Below are 23,324 nucleotides of genomic sequence, written 5' to 3'. Positions count from 1 at the left end.
TGTCAGCGCGGCATTACGGAATTATGCATCGCAATCGTGTTGGAAGAAAACGCTATATTATCAGCTACGAATTTCAAGTCATAGAAACAACGTGAGTCAGGATGCAAATATAGACGGGCATGGAAAATGCAATATAAGCCTCTTCACGTATGGGACAAGTACATACATACATGCCCATTTATACATTGAAATTATACCTCGGCCCACAGATGACAAGTATTGATAACGGTACGAGTATGAGAGATTTGACATTTATTCGCATATTTTCGATTTTTGACAACTCGCGAGGCAAATGTATATGGTAATTGCAACTTGATATATTTCAAAAATAAAAATTATTGTATTACACCGTATGTAGTACATTCTCCTGTATTAATTGCATTTATTCAATTCAATTAAGCGCTATAAGATTTTTATATTATAATTAATCAACCTCTAAAATAAAGATCTTTATATCGATGATATATTGATAATTATTAACTTAGTGAAAACTTATTATCGGACTAAAGAATACTCGACTTATCCTTTAAATACCAAGCGGTGCATTTAAAACGCCTTCGCAAGAGAGCACAAAGCAACATTTCAAAGAGAGAAGACGCTCTCGCGTATATCCGCCTCGTAAAAAGCAATCTCATACGCGAAGCGTAGAGAAATTGCCTGTTCGCTTTTCTACATTCTACATTCTATAAAATGATAAGCCAGCGATATATCGTCTATATAAGTTATATTTGCAGGACACGTCTCCCTGACTTTTTCTACAAGACGCGAGCATGAGAGGGACAGAAGAAAGAAGCAGAGAGAGAGAGAGAGAGAGAGAGAGAGAGAGAGAGAGAGAGAAGAGGACGAACCTCTTCGGTAAAACGATGATCGGTCGTAGTAGCCTTGAAACCTGTCTCCTCGGGCTCGGCAAGTGCACAATTAAGGGATCCTCGATCTACACGGCGCCAGGCCCAAGATCAGCGCGGAGAAATGCACGTGTCGCGCGGTATGATCTTTTTATTAATGGACGGAGAGCCGCTTCGGCGAAGGTCGCGTCCGCCGATGTTCTACATTAAACGACGATGATCCCCGGACAGCGTAATAAGCGGAGAAAAACGCGTGACGTTTTAGTGATATTAAACCTCCGGGTACATAGTAATATAAGGGAAATTTATTCCGAGATGCTGCCCGACCTATGAATCATCTCTCAGATCGTACAATCAAGATTATATAACTTTAGAGCGCGTTAAAAATTTTGAAACACGAGACAAAGGGAAGAGAAATAAAAGTCGGAGAGGTGTAACAATAAAATTGATTCACTGCGTGTATTCCTTTTTCGGAATTACACATCCGTATAACTTTGCACAGACTTTTTGAACTTGCATCTCTCTGCTTCCCCGTAGAAATAACCTTGCGAAATGATGAGACGAGTTTTTTTTTTCCTGCACGCGCGTAACCCGAACCATTTCTTTCGGTATCTCATTTATGTCGTATCTTATTGTGCCCCCTAGTCCATTGGCCAATGCATCCGGCCGCGTTAAACGTCGTCCCCAGCGGGATGACAAAAGTCGGTCCCGATCCAGTTGAACACATATATGTACGCGGCCTTATTGTTATTTACGAGCCGCGATGTATAAGGTATTAAGTAACGCTACTTTCACTGTCGCCTACACGGTCGTTAAATTCCTGCCGGTTGTGCTGGCCCGAAAGGTCCCGACCGAACGACAAAGAGTCTGCGTTTTGCACGCCCGCCGAAATTAATGGCGGCGATCGATTGTGAAACCACACGGGGCTGCTAGACGATCGCTCTCTGGCGTATCTCTTCCGCGAAATTGAGATATTACGCGTACGACGGCATTCGCGCATACGCGTTTACGGCCACCGTACCGCATGTTTTGCACACGGTTATGAATAACTATGTCTTGGCGTGGCAAAGAAGTAATAAATCGCGTCGGTCGAATAGTCGTCGTAAATATTACCCAACGAGATATCAAATAAGTCTGTACAATTATTAGATGTGAAACGAAGATATCGAGAGTAAGGCTCGCCGCTAAATGGTTAATTCCAAGCTTCCTTTATGTCGGTATCTTTAATAACGGCTAACATGGAAAAAAGCATCACGTAAGCGATAAAACCTATATCGTACTCGCGTACGAATGAGGATTGATATCTACTTCGCTTCCGCCTTCATCAATTTCATATTCGATTCTCATATCGAAACTCGCACTTAGTCTTTATCTCGCGAATTAAGTTTCAGAGGCATTTATATGCATAACAAAATCATATTTTATATTCTATCTCCGCAATTGATTTTCCTTGAAGAACATTTTTTTTATTTGTAATTATTTATTAAAATATTTAACGTTGGAAAATTGTGAAGAAAAAAAATTAACTTAATCCCTACTAAATCATATGGCAACTGTGCCTCGTATTATATTGACCAGAAATTCTGAGACTAGCGCGAGAGGAGAAAAAGCAATGAGGATTCGCGCTGTAGCGCGGCAAGCAGACCGACAATAAGTAACCTTGAATTTAGCAGAGCGGAAACTATGCTCCCTCTCCGCCTCTCTAATTACTTTCTCCGCGGCCTAGTCTATTGCCAAGATCTGGGCGAATATGGACGCGAAACTATCCGGCGACTCCGTGAGCATACTGCGCATGACGTAATAGTAACCTACTTCCGCTCGGTATTCATTCATGTGCTATGAAAGAAGTGGCGAGAGAGAAAGAAAAAAAAAAAAGAAAAGAGAAATAGAGTCGATCTCTGATTCCTTCTTTCTTCTGTCATCTCTACCTAAACATTTATCTGCGCATCGCAGTTTGGCTCCTTTAATTCTTGAATAACTGAAAATTTAGTTCGGATTTCAAATGTATAGACGAAAGCGAGTTTTATGTCCACGTATATAAAAATTCAACGTTGCATATACTACGATTTTTTTCGCGATAACAAAAAACTGACAATTGAAAAAGTTTGATTGAATAAATTGATCCTATCAAAACACATAGCTTTAATTTCCACGGATAATTTAATATCATTAAACTGTGCATCTACATATTAAATAGAAAATTGGATATTTTCAAAGACGTGCCTCGACTACGTAAAGAGAGATATGTGAAATTGCGTACCGTATGCGAGGACAAAGCATGAAAGCAAGATTGCGCGAAATTGATCGTGAACTCTCTTCGGCTTTCGTTGTGTGTGTGTACCTTAAGTAATACTGATGATTATGCATATAAGAAGCATTCTCCACGGACAATTTCGAAGCGCACTCCTAAATAACGTAAATTGCGAGAACGCGACCGCGCTGCGTGCAGCGAAACGCTCGGCGTGAATCGTGAATGCACCCATGCGTGCGCGCGTGCATAGTAAAGGTCGATATACATAGTTGCTCGCGCAAGTCGAAGGTACTTCGAGAAGCGCACGAAACGCGCGCTGGACCATTCGCGGCGGATCGCATTTCTGTTCCGCACGTAAGACAGACCTGCCTAACGATCGACACTAATGGTCTCCAGCAGAGAGGAGGATATTAAACTTAATATTGCGCGGGAGGAACGAGCTCACTTTCGTCGTCGAGTCACGAGACGATTTTGCGTAAAAGTTTTGCATGTTGCATCGAGAGTGCATCATCATCGCTGAAAAGCCGCGAAATTCTGTTTATTTATATATATAGCTGAGATATTCTCTTTAAAACTCTTGAATGTAATCCCTCATTGCAGCCTTAATAAATATTATAAAGTGAAAAGCGAGTGAAGTAAATCATATGAATTTTTTCTTGCATTAAATACGTCAAAATAAATTATCATCGCTTGTATTAGATTAATAATATTATATAGATTAGTAATATTCACTCAAATTTTTTTTCAAATTTGGTGAGTCAATAAACAATTGTAAATCTTGTCATAAGATTGATTTTTCGCTGAAAATGTAGAGCAGATTAAGTTATACATGTGCATTTATTAATATAGAATATTTTAAAAAATAATAATTTTGCTATTAAACACAATGACGTATATAAAAAAAAATCATATATGATTATTCGTTCTGAAATAATATTCCATTACTTTCCTGATAATAAAAAATTTAGATAGAGATTCTAATGCGTATAGAAAAAAGTATATATACTTTAGACGCTTTACATTATCACGTTTGATTAATTCAAAGATCGATTGCCTAAATTCGGATATTCTTCACGGAGAGACGCGTTTCAGAATATCATTTGACAAGCGAACAATGGGAAATCAAGTGGCAAACGTTAGACGCAAATATTCTACCTCGCCAATCACAGAATGTGATTGACATTTCTTGACAAGTAGAGAGTATTACTTGGCTTATTTCGCTACGAGTCGCGTCACATCGGTCCCTATTCGCGCTGAGTCACACACAAACACACACATACACGAAATTCGCCGCCGCGTGTTGCCGAAGAGACAAAGTCAGGTTGCGGCCGACATATCGGAAGTTGCAAAAATAAACGAGCCATTTTTGCCATTTCATTGGAAGTCATTTCGACGCGCGCGCTCGAGCGCGTAACGACGCCGATAGCGTGTCGCGATCTTTACGAATGCGCGAATGTCTTTTTTATCACGGGGAGGAGTCCTCGTCTCGTCGTTCGTTTCCCCCCCGCAGGAGACGAGACGAGAATCTAATCAGATTTCTTCACTCGTCGCTGCGCTTCTCGGTACGAATGCGACGGAAAAGATAGATCGGAATAATGACGGAACGACGCAAGTAAAAGAATTCCGTATCGAAAGATGCACAAACCAAGTCCACACTATAAATAAATAAAGTCGCCGCTTTTATATAAAATTTATATAAAAGAGGAAACTGTGTAAAATTTTAGTGAGTGGAGAATAAAGCTTCGAGAAAAATTTGCTTTCTATCACACAATCTGATAGAGAATGTTTCAAGGCTAATTTATCTAGTTTGCTCTTTTCAAAAAATTTTGCTCGAAATATAGCGAAATGTAGTTTCTCTCTGTTTGTTTACACCGAAAGGTACACGACTTTAGAGAAAATTATGATAATGAAAAAGGCGTGGTTGCGTGAAAGAGGGTGAATAATGTTCGCGATGCTCGAAGAGAGAGAGCTTCGCTCGTAACGATATGCTCAGCGAAGCGACTTAACGCACTGCTTCGCAATGTTGCAATGTGCGCTCGTTTACAGCTGTCAATCTCGCTCGCAGCAATGTTATTAAATCCATTTACGTGCGGTGTATAAACGTATACTCGGCAGACAAGATCCTTCACGGGTTCCTCCACCCGAGTCGGATGCGCGATCGAAACATCTTGATTATTGACCGCAGACACGATTCGCGCTTCTCGTGATCCGAGACGCCTAACACGCGGCGAATAATTAGCGTAATCAAAAGTTCGTTAGTAAAAACCAGCGTTGGTAGCTGGCCGCTAACATTATCAGCGGATGTTTAAGTGAGATGCAAAAATTAAAATACACACGTTGCCGTATGCAATTGCCTCGTTATTGTTTAACGGCAGATTCACTGACGAGATCCTGACGAGTTTTCTTGGCAAAAAAAGCGGATAGAAGGGCGATTTCATATTTCGTCACATTTAATATCGCAAATATTAAACATACCGCTGATAATATTTCAATATAAAGTTTACGGTAAAATTAATTGAAAGATGAGTTTTTGTCGTCTATAGTCACGCTTTTAAAACTTTGTGAGAATCTTTCCAATAAGTAATCTTAAAAAGTGTTTGAACAGACGAACACACTTTTTAGACTTACTTTCTACTTGTCAGAGAGATACGGATATTCATTTCATTTAAATCATTCTGTGGATGAATAAGAAATCTATTGAATTCACAGCACTATATAATAAGTATATATATATATGCATACTATCATAACGTCAAAGAAACGAGAATGTTTTCAAGGATCATGTAACTGCTATGTCGAAAACGTTGATAGATAGTTCGGTTGCATGTCCGACGTGTTGAAATTCATTTGATAAAGAATTACGCAAGAGACGCGTATACGTACTGAATTTAAGGATATACCAGGTGTCCCATTTTAAAGGACCCACTCAAATATCTCATTGTCAGAAACACTGCGTTAAATCGAAAAATGTTTCCTACAAAAGTTGTAGGGTTTCGAGGGGGACATAACATAGTAATATTCATTTGACCTTGGGCGGCGTCTCCAAGGTTAGTGAAGGTTAACCTTAAGTGAAGGTGAGAATGAATTTTGAAGAAAATAAAAAAATGCTTCAGATAAAAGTTGTTCAAATTAATTAGTAGAAAAAGATGTTATAATAAAAAATATGGGTTTCCATTTAAAAAATTTATTCTCACCTTCACTTGACCTTGGAGACGCCGCCCAAGGTCATATGAATATTACTATGTTATGTCCCCCTCGAAACCCTACAACTTTTGTAGGAAACATTTTTTTATTTAACGCAGTGTTTCTGAGATATTTGAGTGGGTCCTTTAAAATGGGACACCCGGTACACTATCGAGTTCGTAAAAAATGTAATAAGAATCACGACGATATACTAACTATACGCATAAATCGTTTTCTACTGTAAATTATATGTATATGTGGTCAAATAATATACATATATGCAAACTGCGGGCGTTATCGGATCCATTCATCCCGAACAATTCATCTGCGGCAACCAGCAAAGGCTTCGTCCAAAAGGATGACAGTCTTTCGTATATGGACATTGTTAAAAAAGCGTTGCACAAATCATAATACGATACACAATAATTCGACTGTAAAGTGATCGGCAGAAGCGAAAGAAGGTGTTTCGTAACGCGGATAATTGCAGACGTTGCAAAAAAATGGCGATTATTAACTCGCTTTCCTATACGACAATGATTTATGATCTTGCATCAGGTATAAGGACTATTTTAATACGATATTACGCGAGCTTAAAAAAAAGTGACGGGAAACCGACTCTTCGATAATTACTTCACGGATGAAACCGATCGTAGATTGACCTTGAATATTTTAACCTAGCAAATACCGCGTGTTGATTGTTGGGCTTCCGGCCAGACTGCGTGAAAGTGTGTCGCATTCGTCACAATGTGACAGACTCTTTAACCGATTGCGTAAGATGCGTAAATTTCTATAACGGGTATCCGCGTTATTTAAATTGCACGTTACAGCTGAAATCTTTAATATGCTATGACATACATAACAGTATTTTTTCTTTAAAAAAGGCAATAATATTTCTTCTAAAAAATAATATCGTATTTGTATTATAATTGATATCGTATTCTATCTTCTATTAAATATGTATATATGTCTGTATATTTGTGTATGTAAGTGTTTATGTATGTGTAAATTTTATGCTTGTATCACATTCTATCGGTACCAATCGATACATTCATCTCTGACATACGAGACTTTTCGAGCAGTTTATCTTCGTCGTAGAACGTCAAGCGTGACAAATGCGATTCGCAGGAGTCCTTTGTTCGTCGCTTTTCCAAGAAGATCACGCGCGGGATCTAAAGGTTCCATCACCCCCGTGTCGCACAGATCAAGAAGATCCATTAGATTATTTCCGATCGGGATCCTACCAACCTTCCCTGCGGCTAAAATAGGACCTTCATCTCTCCTACATGTCCTTTTCTGCGCGCCAACAGAAGATCCGCGTATATCCTCTCCCCTTCCCGTTCTTCCTCCCCCAGGCATTCACTCATAATCAACAAATCCTAGCCACGGCGGATCTATTCGCTTCGATTGAAGCTAATTTGTAACATAATAGAAGGAGAAGATCGCTGCTAACCCGCACCCTTCGCGGCAAATTGGTTCCTTTAGTTTCTAAGAAGTGGAAGGTTACATCTTCGAGGGCAAACCGGATCGCGTATATATTATATATATATATATATATATATGTATGTACATGTGTATGGGGGTGTGTGTATATATATATACCTATATATCGTTTCACAGTATGTAAGAGCCGACTAGATTAAGCCAGTCGTTTCTCTGAACCTCCAGCGGTTAAATTAGTAGATCATATATCGTTTTTCAACCGCATATACCGTTTTTCTTTTTTTTATATCGTAGACTAGAGGCGTGAACGCCAAAATATCGAACGCGAATATATAATAGCATATAGGAAATAGAAATTCTGATTGTGTTGGAAATATGCCGCTATAGAAATTTGCACATTACTTGGAAAAAAAATATTCTCAATATTCTATACATTTACTCTTCATCTTTAAGATAGAAAATAATTTTTTAAAGATAAATGCAGGTCGATATGGCAATCGTTGGAAGAAATATATTTGACGGTAGTGCGGAGAGTAAAATAAGAACAAAGGGACATTCTTCGAGGAGCTGTAATGGTCCGTTAACGTAAATAAATGTACACTGTATTACGCGACTATAGCGTATACGCACGAATTAATTTCACCGTGGAATAATAATAGCCGGTTGTACTTAGTAATCATACGCATACGGGTAGCTAAAAGAACGAACATATGCCGCACTACTCGCCGTATGCGCTCTTATGCGCTCGTCGTGGAACGTGGGTATTATTCGCGAAGGTCGTCCCACGAAGGCTGCACTGTGTCAAACGGATAGAATTGCCGTGAAAATGAAATGAGGACAATGCGAGCGAAACGCGCGTGCGTATAGCCTCGTGTATCTTCAAACCGAGAAAGAATGCATCCATTGTCTTTTCGCGGAATCCGCAACCGCGACGGACTCTGCGAGCGCGCGTGCAACATCCGTGAAAATAAACGTATGCGACTCTTTGTAAATTTAATTAACGTAGTTTTTCGTAAGATATTTCCATTGCGTTTTCAAAAACAAAACCGAAAATAATTGAAGAAACTATAACAACCGCGTGGAAAGAAATTATGCATTCTAGTAATATCTGTTAATTCGAAATTTTTCCCAACAATCAGATCGTCGACGAGAATCGTGTCAAGGCAAATTTTCTTTTCCCAGAAGCGCCTTATTCCTATGCGTATAGACGCGCCGAGAGGGATGGTTTAAAGGAGTAGAAAGAAGAAGGTCAGATACGCATATGCAGACTTGCAGACGCGTGTAGAGAAAAGGGGGCAACCGTACGCATTTTAAGTACACGCGGCGTTTCTCAGTAACGAAGCAGCGAAAAAATGCCGGAGGAAGGGAGAGAAGGTACTATTTCCCGGGGCATATAACGACCATAATAGGAAGGTAGAGGAGTCTTATCCCCAGCACCGGGTTACATTTGTCCGTTGTTATGCCGGATGATTTTAACCATCGCGTCTGGGTGATCTGCGGGATCTGGGTGAGATCGAGCGAGAATATAAGAAAGAGACGGAGAGCGCGAAAAAGGTAGACGGAACGAGAAGGAATAAGATACATAATGAGAGAGGCGAGAAGACAGAGAAAAAGAGAGAAAGAGAGATAAAAGACGAGCAGAACTTGGTGCTCCGCTTCTTCGTTCCGCGCGCCAACTCTCTCGAAGAGGTAAGAAAAGAGGCGAGTAATATAAAACGTACGTCGGACTACTCGTGCATCGAGAAAACGGAACAAACTGGAAGAGCTCGTGCGTGTCGAGCGACTTCGAAATGGAAAAGCGAACACTCGATAATATTCTATCTCGCGCTCAACGAAAGTGCGTCTCGAAATAAGTTATTTTTATAATATATGTATATTAGTAATTTATATATTCAGAGCTTATTTCATTACAATTAAAAAACAATGCTTTGATTGCAGTAACATTAATAATAAGAGACATGTGCAAGTAAAACGACTTCCACACGAACCAGTGTTTCCCGATTAAATTAAATACTTTCAATGAAAACAGGGTAAAACATATACATAAAAATTAATTTAGAAACTTAGCTTACTGATTTATTCATTTAAAAGTTGATTTGATGTTATATTTTTTTTCCTGAAAATTAAATTGCATTTATGCAATGCAAATATCAAATGTTATTTTTCGCGTACTTCGAGATTCTAATTATATGTTTATATAATTATGCAGATTATAAAAGAGTTAAATATATGATCAGACTGACTCGCGATATTATATTTATTTAAATTTCGTAAGGATGTCTATTCTTGATCGAATTTTAATTTTATTGTAAATCAAAACACAATCATCATTGTCGCGCCAGTAACTATCGCAGATAGTCTCCTAGATTTATTACACGAAGACAGGCCATCGCATCTGCAGCTGGACACTTATGGTCACGCGGATACGCTCTTTCTCTCTCGCACGCGCGCACGCAGCATGGCAGATGCGCACTGTCCGGAGTAATATCTAATCCGCGTTAACGACGACCGAGTTTCGCACGGTTAAAGTCTTAAGAGGCTTCCGACCTGGTTATTAAATCTCACATCCTGTGTAACAATTTCTCTCGTTATAGCAGAAACGTCTGCATCGCGCTTTTATACGAGGCGCGAAAACGTGCGACACTGATTTCTAATGAAATATTGCATCGTTCATACACAGAAATATCCATTACCGTAAAATAAGTAAAATAGAAATGAAAATATCGTCATTATATCGTGTAATGATCTATGTTTGCAGAGAGCTAAAATTATTTTTTTAGATTTTTCTCTAATTTGGAAAATAATCACTATTATTTCGATGGACTAAATATATTTTATCAATTATTATTTACCATTAAATTATTTTTCGATAACCAATTTTTAGAAAATAAATTACGGATAATTAAAGAAAATAATTAATTTTTAGAAAAATTCACGAAATGATTTTCAGCTCCTATAGTAAACCGAAGATTTAAGCGACTGCAGATTATCGGTACTATTAATATTAGGCGAACATTATTAGAGAGCATAAGAGAACACGTTTAATGGATCGGAAATACGTTTATTAAAGGAGACGAGAGAGGCGTTTATTAAAAGGAAGCGAATCGACGGATTGGCACTGTTGGGTGATGGAAACCGTGAGAGTTGAAAATCTAACGAAGATATGCGATGTCATTTATTAGAGAAAATGCTAACTGGGATCGACCACGCCCGGCGGCTAATCGCTACCTCGAGTACTCGGAATATTAATTAGAAACATGATTAATAATAAGGGAGAAGTCCCGAGGGTTCTGGTTAAATGCGGATAAAGGTAGCGCCGGACAACGCGCGACCAGGCGCCACAGTTATCGTAATTATTGTAATTGGCCTATACGAGGACCATGGAAACTCTACTCCTCCCTTCTATTCCCTTCTTCGAGAGTACCGGACCGGAGAGGCGACTCGATCTTCCGGTTCTACGATCGAAAGTAGATGCAGAAGCGACAGGCTTCCCGCTGCTCTGCTGTTCTGGCTTTGATAGTTTAAGAGAAAGATCCTCTTTAGTATTTTAACAGTACCTATTTCTTCATTAAAAGAAAATGATTAGACGAACTACTGTAAGCATCTGCTGAAAGATATCCGCGGATCCGAATATCAATTAAATAGAGAAATCGCGATGAGCGTTATTATATATAACAAAACTCGCACGAAAAAAATTTATTCCGATGTAAGTCTTGCATATGATAATATGTAAGTATTGCTACGACGTGGTATTTTAAGCCGATCGTTTATATGTACGAAATATTTATATATCGCGATGCGTAACTTGCTCGTAACGCGACCGAAAGCCATAATCGTGATCCCGAGAATCAATTCCTCCAAGTTCTTACGGAATAATGTTATAAGGGATTTGGACGATTCTCAAAAAAATAAGTATAACTTATATAAATATCTTCATTCATATCAAATTACGATTAAATGTACATTCAAATAGCTGTTCGATGAATATCGAGGAGATTTCTATATTAGGATAAGACTCCAGAAAATTGCGCGATATACGATACTGATGATATTAATAAATACGTTTCCGAGAAGCGTCGATAATTTATCAAATCTCTCTATCACGACGAGAAAATCGCATATTTCGTACTTCTAATTCCAAGGCTAATGATACGCAATACGTGTCATTGAGTGTATACGTGCTGTGCGCGTAATTCACGGATTGCATTGGGGGTATGATGCGCGATGTATCGATCAATTGACGTAGAAACAACATAGATTTTGCAGAAAAGCATGTATACCGCAGTAAGAAGCTACTCCGCTTCATGAAATTGATATCAATTGATAAACGAGAAACCGCCGCACTCTCGGCACGGCGGTAAACTAAGTGATTTCCGCCATAGGCAATCTATATATATATATATCCCGCGGCATATCCAGTCCCACGTAAACGTCCACTAATTCAATCGGATTTCTCGGAAAAGTATCTCGAGAGTTCCACCACTGCATCGCCGATCGATGTCAGAAAGATAAGAATCGCGGAGATATAAACAACGTTCTATTGCTATTTTCTAAGAGACGACTTCGTGAATTCTCACTGCATTCATCTCGCGCGTAATAAATGCGTGAATTGTATCAAATGTTTTCCTTATATCACAATTTAAAAATTCTTTCATTCTACTTATATGTAAAATTTGTATACATATATATATTTTATATAATATATATATTATATAATATTTATATTATAAATATCATAATAAATAATATATATTATATACACTCGTCAACAAAATTAACGCATATGTATTTTAAGTCAAAATTTCGCATAATTTCAAATAAGCATAACTCCGCTAAAAATGATCGGATTTGAAAAATTTTTTTTTTACTGTCAAGCTTGAAGTCTCTACTTTAAAAACTATTCGTCAGATTTTTAATTTATGCTCCTCCCCTGTACGCTACTGCTTATTCCACTCCGTGGAGTGCGTCAAAGTACGCAATTTTTTAGAGACAAAACACATCCTTACTTTTGAAGCAGTGGCGTACGGGGAGGGAGGATAAATTAAAAATCTGACGAATGGTTTTTAAAGTAGAGACTTCAAGCTTGACAGTGAAAAAAAAATTTTTCAAATCCGATCATTTTTAGCGGAGTTATGCTTATTTGAAATTATGCGAAATTTTGACTTAAAATACATATGCGTTAATTTTGTTGACGAGTGTATATATAATTTTTTTATGTTATATTCCATTCTTAAAAAAAGTTCTATCGTATAGGGATATAATGGAAAAGACATCGTGTAATCTATCGTATCGTCACGTTCGCCGATAATGGTTCGATGAAATTAGGACTGTGCTCGAATGAGTCGCGCGCAAACAATAGCGCACTTCCGCGAATTACGTTTTGAGGGCTGACATTGCAGCCGATGTTGAAATGAAAGCGGTCAAGAGCATCGTTCGCAAAAGCCTTCGTTTTAATCCTTCGGATATTTGCAATTTTTTTCTTAAAGTCTGAATTTAATAATTCTCAAAAATAAATAAACATTCGTATACAATGGGTTATTGATAAAACGAAAGAGAGTTTCGCTGATAATCGAATCATAGATTGAAATGCAAAACAGCAGTGAAATGCGAAATAGCACTGGTTTTTATCTTCATGATAAAGATATATGTATATATGTATATGTATTTGTTGCTTCGATAAATATAAATATATATATCAAATGTAAAACATGTTTTATCATAATAAAAGCAGTAGCAAAAGTATATATAATGCCTTAAAAACCCTAATAACAAGTTCTTGCGTTTAATTCGCATATATTTAGATATAATTATTTTTCTTTATTGGTAATTGCGTTCATTAGTCGATTAAAAACAAGACGATTTGCCTTTTTAAATTTCTCTTAATATGAAATTTTACGATTTAATCGTAAGTTATTAATTAATATATGTATATGATATTAAGAAAAAAAATCTCATAGGAATCGCAGCTGCATAACTATGACAAATGGCATATGATAAATATATTCTCGCGTGAGTTTTCTTACAAATCTCAATTATGGCATTTGACAATTATACGCTATATATGATAGCTCGTTTAGTTAAAGGTGAGAGCAAGCAGAGTCTAATTATGGTGGCTTCCTTACGGTTCTATCTTATCGTATAATATACCGACAATATTTCGACGGTATCATTGACTCTTTGCACAAGAGAACGCCCGTGTAATTCGGTTCTAACGCGTGTTATCTGTGTGTTTTTATCATTTGACAAGCATATCGGCGCATGCACTAAATCAGCAAATGCAAACAGATCTGTATGCGCATACGTGCAAGCATCAAGCAAATGTCAGTCTCAGATTTGTTATTATCATTATCTAAGTGATAATAATGATTAATATTTATTTTTAAGCTATAAACTAGTCTCTTTTATTGGAAAAGCTTAATTTTCTTAAGCTCTTTGAAAAATTATCTCTATTATTATACAAAACGAGGAATATAAGTTATTTATTATATTTTATTAAATCAAATTTTATATATATGTATAGTTATTTTTATTTTTATATGTATATATTGATAAGTATAGAATCTCACAATTATATATAAATCAATCACATCAAGTTATTGGTGATTCATAATGAAGATAAAAAGTGATTCGATCGGCGATAACAGATTGAAAATAAAAATATATCGCGGCCTGAGAAGAAGAAGGTTACAATTAAACAGAATTCTTAAAAAATCATAATATAAATAAAAAACATTTTATATATACATATATATACATATATATAAAAATTATATCATTTGACTATTATTTAATTTACTTTCTTCTTTTTACGAATAAAACATTATGACAACATAAAATTGCTGTTAAATACGATTTTATCAACTAAAATTTGTAATTTAATTTCTGAAAAATTAAATCTTATCAAGGTTGTCAAGGTGTAAAATGTGACCAAGGTGTATTTCCATATTTATCTCGTCGAGAAACTGACCTCAATTCAAATAGGTATCCGATCACTCTCGCCGGATACATCAATTTGACAACAGAAATAACACGTAGAAAAATACCGTACGATAACGGAACATTCGAGGATAGCACCGAGGATCGAAGTCGTCACGTTCACACGGTCGTGGGAGAAAAGCAAACGCCTCACCGTTGGTCAACAATCATAATCGACATGCTCGCGTAATTTCATTTCTGACACGCGGCCTCGTTAGTATGCTCTCGTTCGCAAAGCGAGAACCAACGCCGCGGCTCTCTCGGTTGTCTCGGGGAATCCGCGTATTCTCCCTAACAATGTTTGTTATAGCAGACGTACGTCGAGGAATGTGCGCATTATATCATTACGCACTATTACCCATTACATACCTCGTTACACCGTATATATCGTATATTATCCTAGATACGCCGGAGGAAAAAGTGAGGATCCTCTCTTTCTTCATCTCGCTCTCGCATTTATGTCTTTCTCTCTCGCTCCGTATCCCACTGATGAGACCCTCGGACCATTACCATGCACGTCCGCGCGGTGCATCTCGCGCTCGCAACGCCGTACGTGCGCATCGTAATACTTGGCGCGGGCTATCTAATTGTATAGTAAATAACCTTCGTAAATTACGCATATAATGCTTAATACCGCGCGCGTCGCATTGTGCTGCGCGCCTATCGCGTTATGACATTCAATTGCGACGTGTCAAGCAATCACGGCCGCCTTACAGACTCCGACACTTTATGGCGCGCAGTGATATTGCACGTGGAGAAGCGTGGTCACCCGCCGAGAAGGATAAAGGGAGAGAAAGATTAAAAAAAAAAAAAAAAAAAAGAAGGAAAGGAAAAGAGTCCCAGGCGACGCGTCGTCTCGATAAATCGAGTTTATTCGCGCGAGAATAACTACGAATTAATGAACGTTACCGTCGCGATGGCGACGTCGATAGCGCATAATTGTTTTATATCGTGTCTCAGGACGCGCGCGTCGCGCTTTGACCGGCGATGGATAATTAACGAGAGAGATAAAACCGTCGGAGATTTTTTTTTTTCGCTGCGTGCTAATGGCCGCTCTGTTCCGAGTTCCCTATCCGGTAAGGAGAAAAAAAAATCGCGTTTCTATTTATCTCGTAATTAGCGGTAACATAAACCCGTACGTTTGATCGATACTTCCGGCGCGCATATAATTTATTTATGAGACTGCAAATATATATAAAACGTTAAGATATTTAAATGAAAGAATCAGATCTTGATGTGAAATAAAAATCACACAATTGGAAAATTTGTGTTTTCTTGTTAAAAACGGTCCCCGTTAAAATTTTTGTGTTAAATATTTAACACATTCATGTGTTAATTTAACATATTGCTGTTATGTTAATTGGACTCAAATGTTAAATTATTAAGACAACTAAAAAAAAGTGTAAAAATAACACAATGTATATCTATTTTTAATTTTACACAATAAATATGTTCCGTATTATTACAAGACAAGATTTATCTGTTAAAATTTACAGAAAAAAAATGTTAATTTTACTTTATAATATAAGTGGGGGTGATAAAATGTAAAATTAACAATTTTTTTAGTTAATTGTTACATTAAAACTATGTTAATTTTACACAAAATTTATTTTAAGTTTATTTGAAGTTTGCATTTATTTTATGTTAAAATATTAACACAATATTCGTGTCACCACTTAACATATCCGTATTATGTTAAATTAACACAAAAATTTCTGTGGACCGTTTGGGACAGGTGATATTTGTTAAATTTAACACAAATTTTTCAACTGCATAATTACGGTAGGTATACATTTAACTCTTATATGATTAATTTTATTTCGAAATATCTACAGAATAAAAATTCATCTTTTAAATAATAATAAGCGAGATTACCAGAGAAAAAAATTATACGTTAAATTATACGTGAACGATGTTTTATTTATGCCCGTTAAATTACTCTCTTCCTCTCCCTTTTTGCAAATTAAAATTGCGAATATTCTTTTTCAAGAAAATGCAAGTTTCGCAAGATAGGGATTCGCTACGCGACGTATTTATTTACCTTGGATCCGACCTCCATGGCACACACAGTGAGCAGAGAAAGACAATGTCTGGCCGGCCGGCGTGTACTTTCTCTATAACCGGAGATAATCGCGGAACAATGTTCGGGCTTTATATCGCGCGCGATTGCATAAGCTTGTGCAAAACCTTCCCGGTAACATTGACTTTTTCAAGTTTAATTAGTTAATTGCTCGTACTCCGATTACTAATTACCGCTACCGTGGTGAACGTGGCACACATTCGATTTTAGTTTCGATTTGCACATTGTAATCGCGCTTCAAGTTCACATATTTAAAAGTACATTGCCCGCATGTCGAGAGAGTAAAAAAATATCTTTTATGTATTCTTTATATCGCCGCACACAAATTTAATAAATTCATTAAATGTCGAACAGAGTGCGCATGCACAAAACTCAGTAAATGAAAACTTTAATAAATAGTTATACTGGATATATTATAATATATAATACAACACAATACAACATATATAATGTAACAAATTATATATATATATATATATATATATATACATATATGTATATATAATTTTGTTTATTCATATAGAAAATGTATCGCTGTATTAATTATATCCATATAAAAATATTTTAATAAAAAATTTTTTCTGATAGATTTATTAGATATACATTAATATATTCTTGCTATATATAAAGTAAAATATAATTAATATATTTAAAAAAATTTTACGAAAAATATTTAAGTAAATGAGAAATTCTCAGTTTCTTATTTTATGGATGCGATAAATTTCTTTTATATTAAGCGATATATGTAAATAAAAACTAGAGATTTTATAAAATTTTAGAATAAATTATTTTTGAAAAATACTGTAATTTTTTTATATATTAAAATTTTAATAAAAATATTCTATCGAAGAAGAAATATTGCGATTCTCTTTTTATCATAATAACTACATTTTCTATATTTAAATAGTTTTTAGCAACCTTTACTTTTATTTTTTATGTTCTCTTTCATAAATGGTTATGTAGAAACCGGTTCGAATATTGAATATATATAGGCGTATGCAAAAATGAGTTAATTCGTAAAAATATAAGTTATATATACAGGGTGTCCCAAAACTCATAATTAATCTTCCAGGGGCAGATTCCTGGGATCATTTAGAGACGATTTTTCCTCAGCGAAAATGTCGCGGAAGACCATCATTTTTTGCATGTTCTCAATTTTTGTCATCATGTATCTTTGTAACTAAGCCTTAAATTAAAATTCTATTAAAAGAAACATTACTTAAAATTAATTGAAGAATGTGGTTTTGTTAATATTATATTTCTAGAGGGCTTAGTTTACGAGAAACCCTTTATTTTTAATCGCTTATAACTCGAAAATTATTGGTGCCTCGACATTTTCGCTGAGGAAAAATCGTTTTTAAATTGGCCAGAGAATCTGCCTTTAAAATATCTCGCGGTAGTTTCGGGACACCCTGTATATTCCTACAGTTGGACTTGAAATATCAAAATTCTTCATTTCTTCTTTTATATATATAAGCATTATTTTGTTATCATTATTTCATCGCACATAACATCGTTCTTACGCGCGCATCAAAATAAATCTATAAGAATTTCAAAAAAAATATAACCGCCTACGTGACTCCGTACTCGCAGGTTTACCACCATTACACCACGATATGTACATCGATATACGCCAGCGTCTGACTTCACGATTGTGGTGAACCATCGCGCGCAAAAAACACGATTATATATTATATATTGCGTGCATTATACGCAAAATTATCCAGTATTACAGATTGTACCGTAAAAAGCTACGCACTTACTTTGTGATACTGAACTCTATCCGGTGTCGGCGTCGGTGGTTGTCGATGTTGGTAAACGACGATCGTCGTGAGACACGGCCGTTTGTAAAAGATAATATTTATTTTTTCCTCACTGATAACAATTCCACATTGTGGCACTCTCTCTTTCTCTCTCTTTGTATATTGTCGTATATGTGTATCTCGCGAGTACCGGAGAAGAGAGACCGGAAGAAACCGGAGATCGGGATACACCCGATCTCGAACCCGAACGAATCGCACGACAAAATATCGAGGCGAAAATGGAAAGGAAGCGAAATGGAAAGAATAGAGAGAAAGAGGGACAGACGGAGAGGCGGAAGTCGCGTATAACACAGGAAGAGAAAAGGAAAATGACGGACGCGAACCGAGTGGTCCTGTTCTAGCACAGATCACTGACCGACTTCACTCCGAGACTGACGACGCGATACTGATTCGAGGGAGCGCGACACAACCGGCTTCGCGACGTTCGGTCCTTCCCGCCACTGTTCGGAAACGCTCGACTCCGCTCGCCTCCCACCACCGCGGCGGCTCGACGCGTAGGAAATATATGCAAAGGTGGATTAATATCGCGCGTACGTTCAGCTTGCACGTATGCGCGGGCTTGCTCTCCGCGATTGTATATGTATTGCCGTAATAGTCACGATAACGTGTATGTATAAAGGTACGCCCACGCAATTTGGATCCCTGATGATAATGAAGAATTCGCCTATACGTTACGTGAACACATTGATAGTAATATCGCGGAAATATCTTTTCATATAAAACACATCTTACAAAATGTTAGAAAATAAATTATATCTATTTTTTAAGCAAATAATCGATTTTTTTAAATAAAAAATCTATCTTTTGTAATTATATAACGTTTTATATTTCGATATTTAAAAAAATACAATATATGAAATTCTTCTCTTTGGAATAAAATATTAATTTTATTATTGTAAAAAAATGTTATTTATATGAAAAAATTTTTTCAGGATACGCAATTTTAAACGTTATTTATATCTAAATTTTATAAGATTGCTTTAAATAATTTATATTTAGTACAATTCGTTGCATTATTTATATATTGTATGCAACATGAAATTGGTGATTACGAAACGCGAGATTTATGAATTTGATAATGATAAATTCGCGAGCGCGTTATATTGCGAGCATTACGGAATTATACAGCATTACAGGTCGTTCCGACGTTAAGTACGATATTCAAGGATATAATAGAATGCGGAGGAACATAGAGATCTAAGCTAATGTTCGTAAAACCGCTACAATAAGGATTGAACGCGCACAACAATATGAAAAATATGATGTGTATAAAGTGCGATCTCTACCCTGTATCCCTACAATTTCATATCTATCCCTATGATAAAGATCTTGTGTGTGGTCAGCTATTATTTAATAATTTGTCAAATGTTTATGTTTAGATTATTTCAAAACAAATACAAAGAAACTAACTTTGACAGAATATACGCAATATTATTTGACAAAAAAATCAAGAATATTATTCCACATAAAAATATATTAAAAGAATTGTTTTCTTTGCTTTTACTTTTATTTTTCGCAATGGTGCAGAACTTGCTATTCTGTATTTGATCGATCAACGACAAAGCCGATTCTATTGTTAACAATAGATATATAGAAATCCAGAGAAACGAGATCATAAAAAATCAAGAATATTATTCCACATAAAAATATATTAAAAGAATTGTTTTCTTTGCTTTTGCTTTTATTTTTCGCAATGGTGCAGAACTTGCTATTCTGTATTTGATCGATCAACGACAAAGCCGATTCGATTGTTAACAACAGATATATAGAAATCCAGAGAAACGAAATCATAAAAAATCAAGAATATTATTCCACATTAAAATATATTAAAATATTATTCCACATTAAAATATATTAAAATATTATTCCACATTAAAATATATTAAAATATATTAAAAGAATTGTTTTCTTTGCTTTTAGTTTTATTTTTCGCAATGGTGCAGAACTTGCTATTCTGTATTTGATCGATCAACGACAAAGCCGATTCTATTGTTAACAATAGATATATAGAAATCCAGAGAAACGAGATCATAAAAAATCAAGAATATTATTCCACATTAAAATATATTAAAAGAATTGTTTTCTTTGCTTTTGCTTTTATTTTTCGCAATGGTGCAGAACTTGCTATTCTGTATTTGATCGATCAACGACAAAGCCGATTCGATTGTTAACAATAGATATATAGAAATCCAGAGAAACGAGATCATAAAAAATCAAGAATATTATTCCACATTAAAATATATTAAAAGAATTGTTTTCTTTGCTTTTGCTTTTATTTTTCGCAATGGTGCAGAACTTGCTATTCTGTATTTGATCGATCAACGACAAAGCCGATTCGATTGTTAACAATAGATATATAGAAATCCAGAGAAACGAGATCATAAAAAATCAAGAATATTATTCCACATTAAAATATATTAAAAGAATTGTTTTCTTTGCTTTTGCTTTTATTTTTCGCAATGGTGCAGAACTTGCTATTCTGTATTTGATCGATCAACGACAAAGCCGATTCGATTGTTAACAATAGATATATAGAAATCCAGAGAAACGAGATCATAAAAAATCAAGAATATTATTCCACATTAAAATATATTAAAAGAATTGTTTTCTTTGCTTTTGCTTTTATTTTTCGCAATAGTGCAGAACTTGCTATTCTGTATTTGATCGATCAACGACAAAGCCGATTCGATTGTTAACAATAGATATATAGAAATCCAGAGAAACGAGATCATAAAAAATCAAGAATATTATTCCACATTAAAATATATTAAAAGAATTGTTTTCTTTGTTTTTGCTTTTATTTTTCGCAATGGTGCAGAACTTGCTATTCTGTATTTGATCGATCAACGACAAAGCCGATTCTATTGTTAACAATAGATATATAGAAATCCAGAGAAACGAGATCATAAAAAATCAAGAATATTATTCCACATTAAAATATATTAAAAGAATTGTTTTCTTTGCTTTTGCTTTTATTTTTCGCAATGGTGCAGAACTTGCTATTCTGTATTTGATCGATCAACGACAAAGCCGATTCGATTGTTAACAATAGATATATAGAAATCCAGAGAAACGAGATCATAAAAAATCAAGAATATTATTCCACATTAAAATATATTAAAAGAATTGTTTTCTTTGCTTTTGCTTTTATTTTTCGCAATGGTGCAGAACTTGCTATTCTGTATTTGATCGATCAACGACAAAGCCGATTCTATTGTTAACAATAGATATATAGAAATCCAGAGAAACGAGATCATAAAAAATCAAGAATATTATTCCACATTAAAATATATTAAAAGAATTGTTTTCTTTTGCTTTTATTTTTCGCAATGGTGCAGAACTTGCTATTCTGTATTTGATCGATCAACGACAAAGCCGATTCGATTGTTAACAATAGATATATAGAAATCCAGAGAAACGAGATCATAAAAAATCAAGAGTATTATTCCACATTAAAATATATTAAAAGAATTGTTTGGTTTGTTTTGCTTTCATAATTTTTTGCGACGATAACTAGAACTTGCTATTCTACGATCGATCAACGAAAAAGTCGATCCGATTGTCGATGATAGATGTAGAAATGCAGAGAAGCGGGATTACCGTTTACAGTTCACACGAAATGGAATGTTAAGGCATATTATAGAATCAGGCCGAGCGTTTTTTCTTCTACTGCGGTGATCCGCGCGGTCGTGAGATAATTATGGAAATGAATTTCGATCGTTATGGAGGCGTAGAGATCTCGAGTCTTCCGTGACATGACTCGGCCTCGACAACGATGATCCCGCCCAGCACCATAATTTTCCCCACAATTTTCGTGCCTGCGTGTAAACATCCAACGGTACGTTACTATGAAGCGCGATGTAACATATATATGCTATGTATCGCCATTATCTCAACGGCAAAGTACTCTTTTACATTCATATTCGCGGATACAGAAATCAAATCTGCACCGAAAAGACAATCTTGTAAATCAAATCATTTCATCTATATTTCTTTTTCTTTTTATCTGAATGTTAATTGATGAATTTTTCCTTAAATTTTTCAAAAACCTCGCATTGCGATTAATAATAACATGTTATTATAACTTATAACGATCTCAGACTCTAACAATAAGTTTGAAGAAGCTATTCTAGCGATTAAGCCATGAATGGAACGAGTTATCAGTCAAATATTAACGTCGGTACACGGGGTTCTTAACATTCGACTGTCCCTTAAATTAATCTCGCGACGGTGCTATTCAGAGATATGAAAGGATCGCGAGAGCACGAGATGACGGAAGCCGGAGAGACATTTGTATAGGCGACGTCTCTCGCGGCGGCAGCGTTTTATAGGGAGAAAGGAGGAGAAAGAGTAACGCGCGCGGAAGAGGATAAAGGGATACGACGTGTGAGAGAAATTGGACAAGGATACGGAGGGACGGAGGGGACCACCGATTCCCAAGCGCGCATTAACCCCGCTTGTAGCGAGCATGCACGGCTCGTATTTAACGGCGCGCGCCCGGCGCGGTCACGATTCGTGCATAATTTATCTGAAAGCACGATGAAAAATAGTTTTGACCTCAAAGGGACCACAGGCCACGTCGGGAAAGGCGTTTGTCCGCCACGCACTAGCGGCTGCCGCCGCTACTGTCCGCATAGAAAGTGGCTGCCCTCGCTTGCGTTATGTGCGAGGGTGCGTAAACTGGTCCAGCGGCTGCAATTAAGGCTGCTGCTAAGGACTGTTCCCGG

The 23,324-nt window shown here is 36.2% G+C and overlaps 1 protein-coding gene across 6 annotated transcripts in view; it reads right to left on the bottom strand.

The window, feature by feature from the left end:
• Sano (CABIT domain-containing protein serrano) overlaps positions 1-23,324 on the bottom strand; it is a 169,553-nt gene that overhangs the window by 131,845 nt on the left and 14,384 nt on the right. For 3 of the 6 annotated variants that reach the window (XM_083043797.1, XM_083043794.1, XM_083043799.1), the window contains exon 1: positions 18,538-18,965. The exons of the other annotated variants lie outside the window; for them this stretch is intronic. The gene's annotated coding sequence lies outside the window, so the exon portion shown is untranslated. Of the gene's footprint in view, positions 1-18,537; positions 18,966-23,324 lie in introns of those variants that run through there. 6 annotated transcript variants of the gene reach the window in all.

This window comes from Prenolepis imparis, unplaced genomic scaffold, assembly GCF_030444845.1.
Source record: "Prenolepis imparis isolate NDT839.2.m4 unplaced genomic scaffold, iyPreImpa1.0 SCAF_8, whole genome shotgun sequence".
NCBI lineage: Eukaryota > Metazoa > Arthropoda > Insecta > Hymenoptera > Formicidae > Prenolepis > Prenolepis imparis.
Note: the sequence above shows the minus strand (reverse complement) of the source record. Positions and strands in the feature narration are given on the sequence as shown.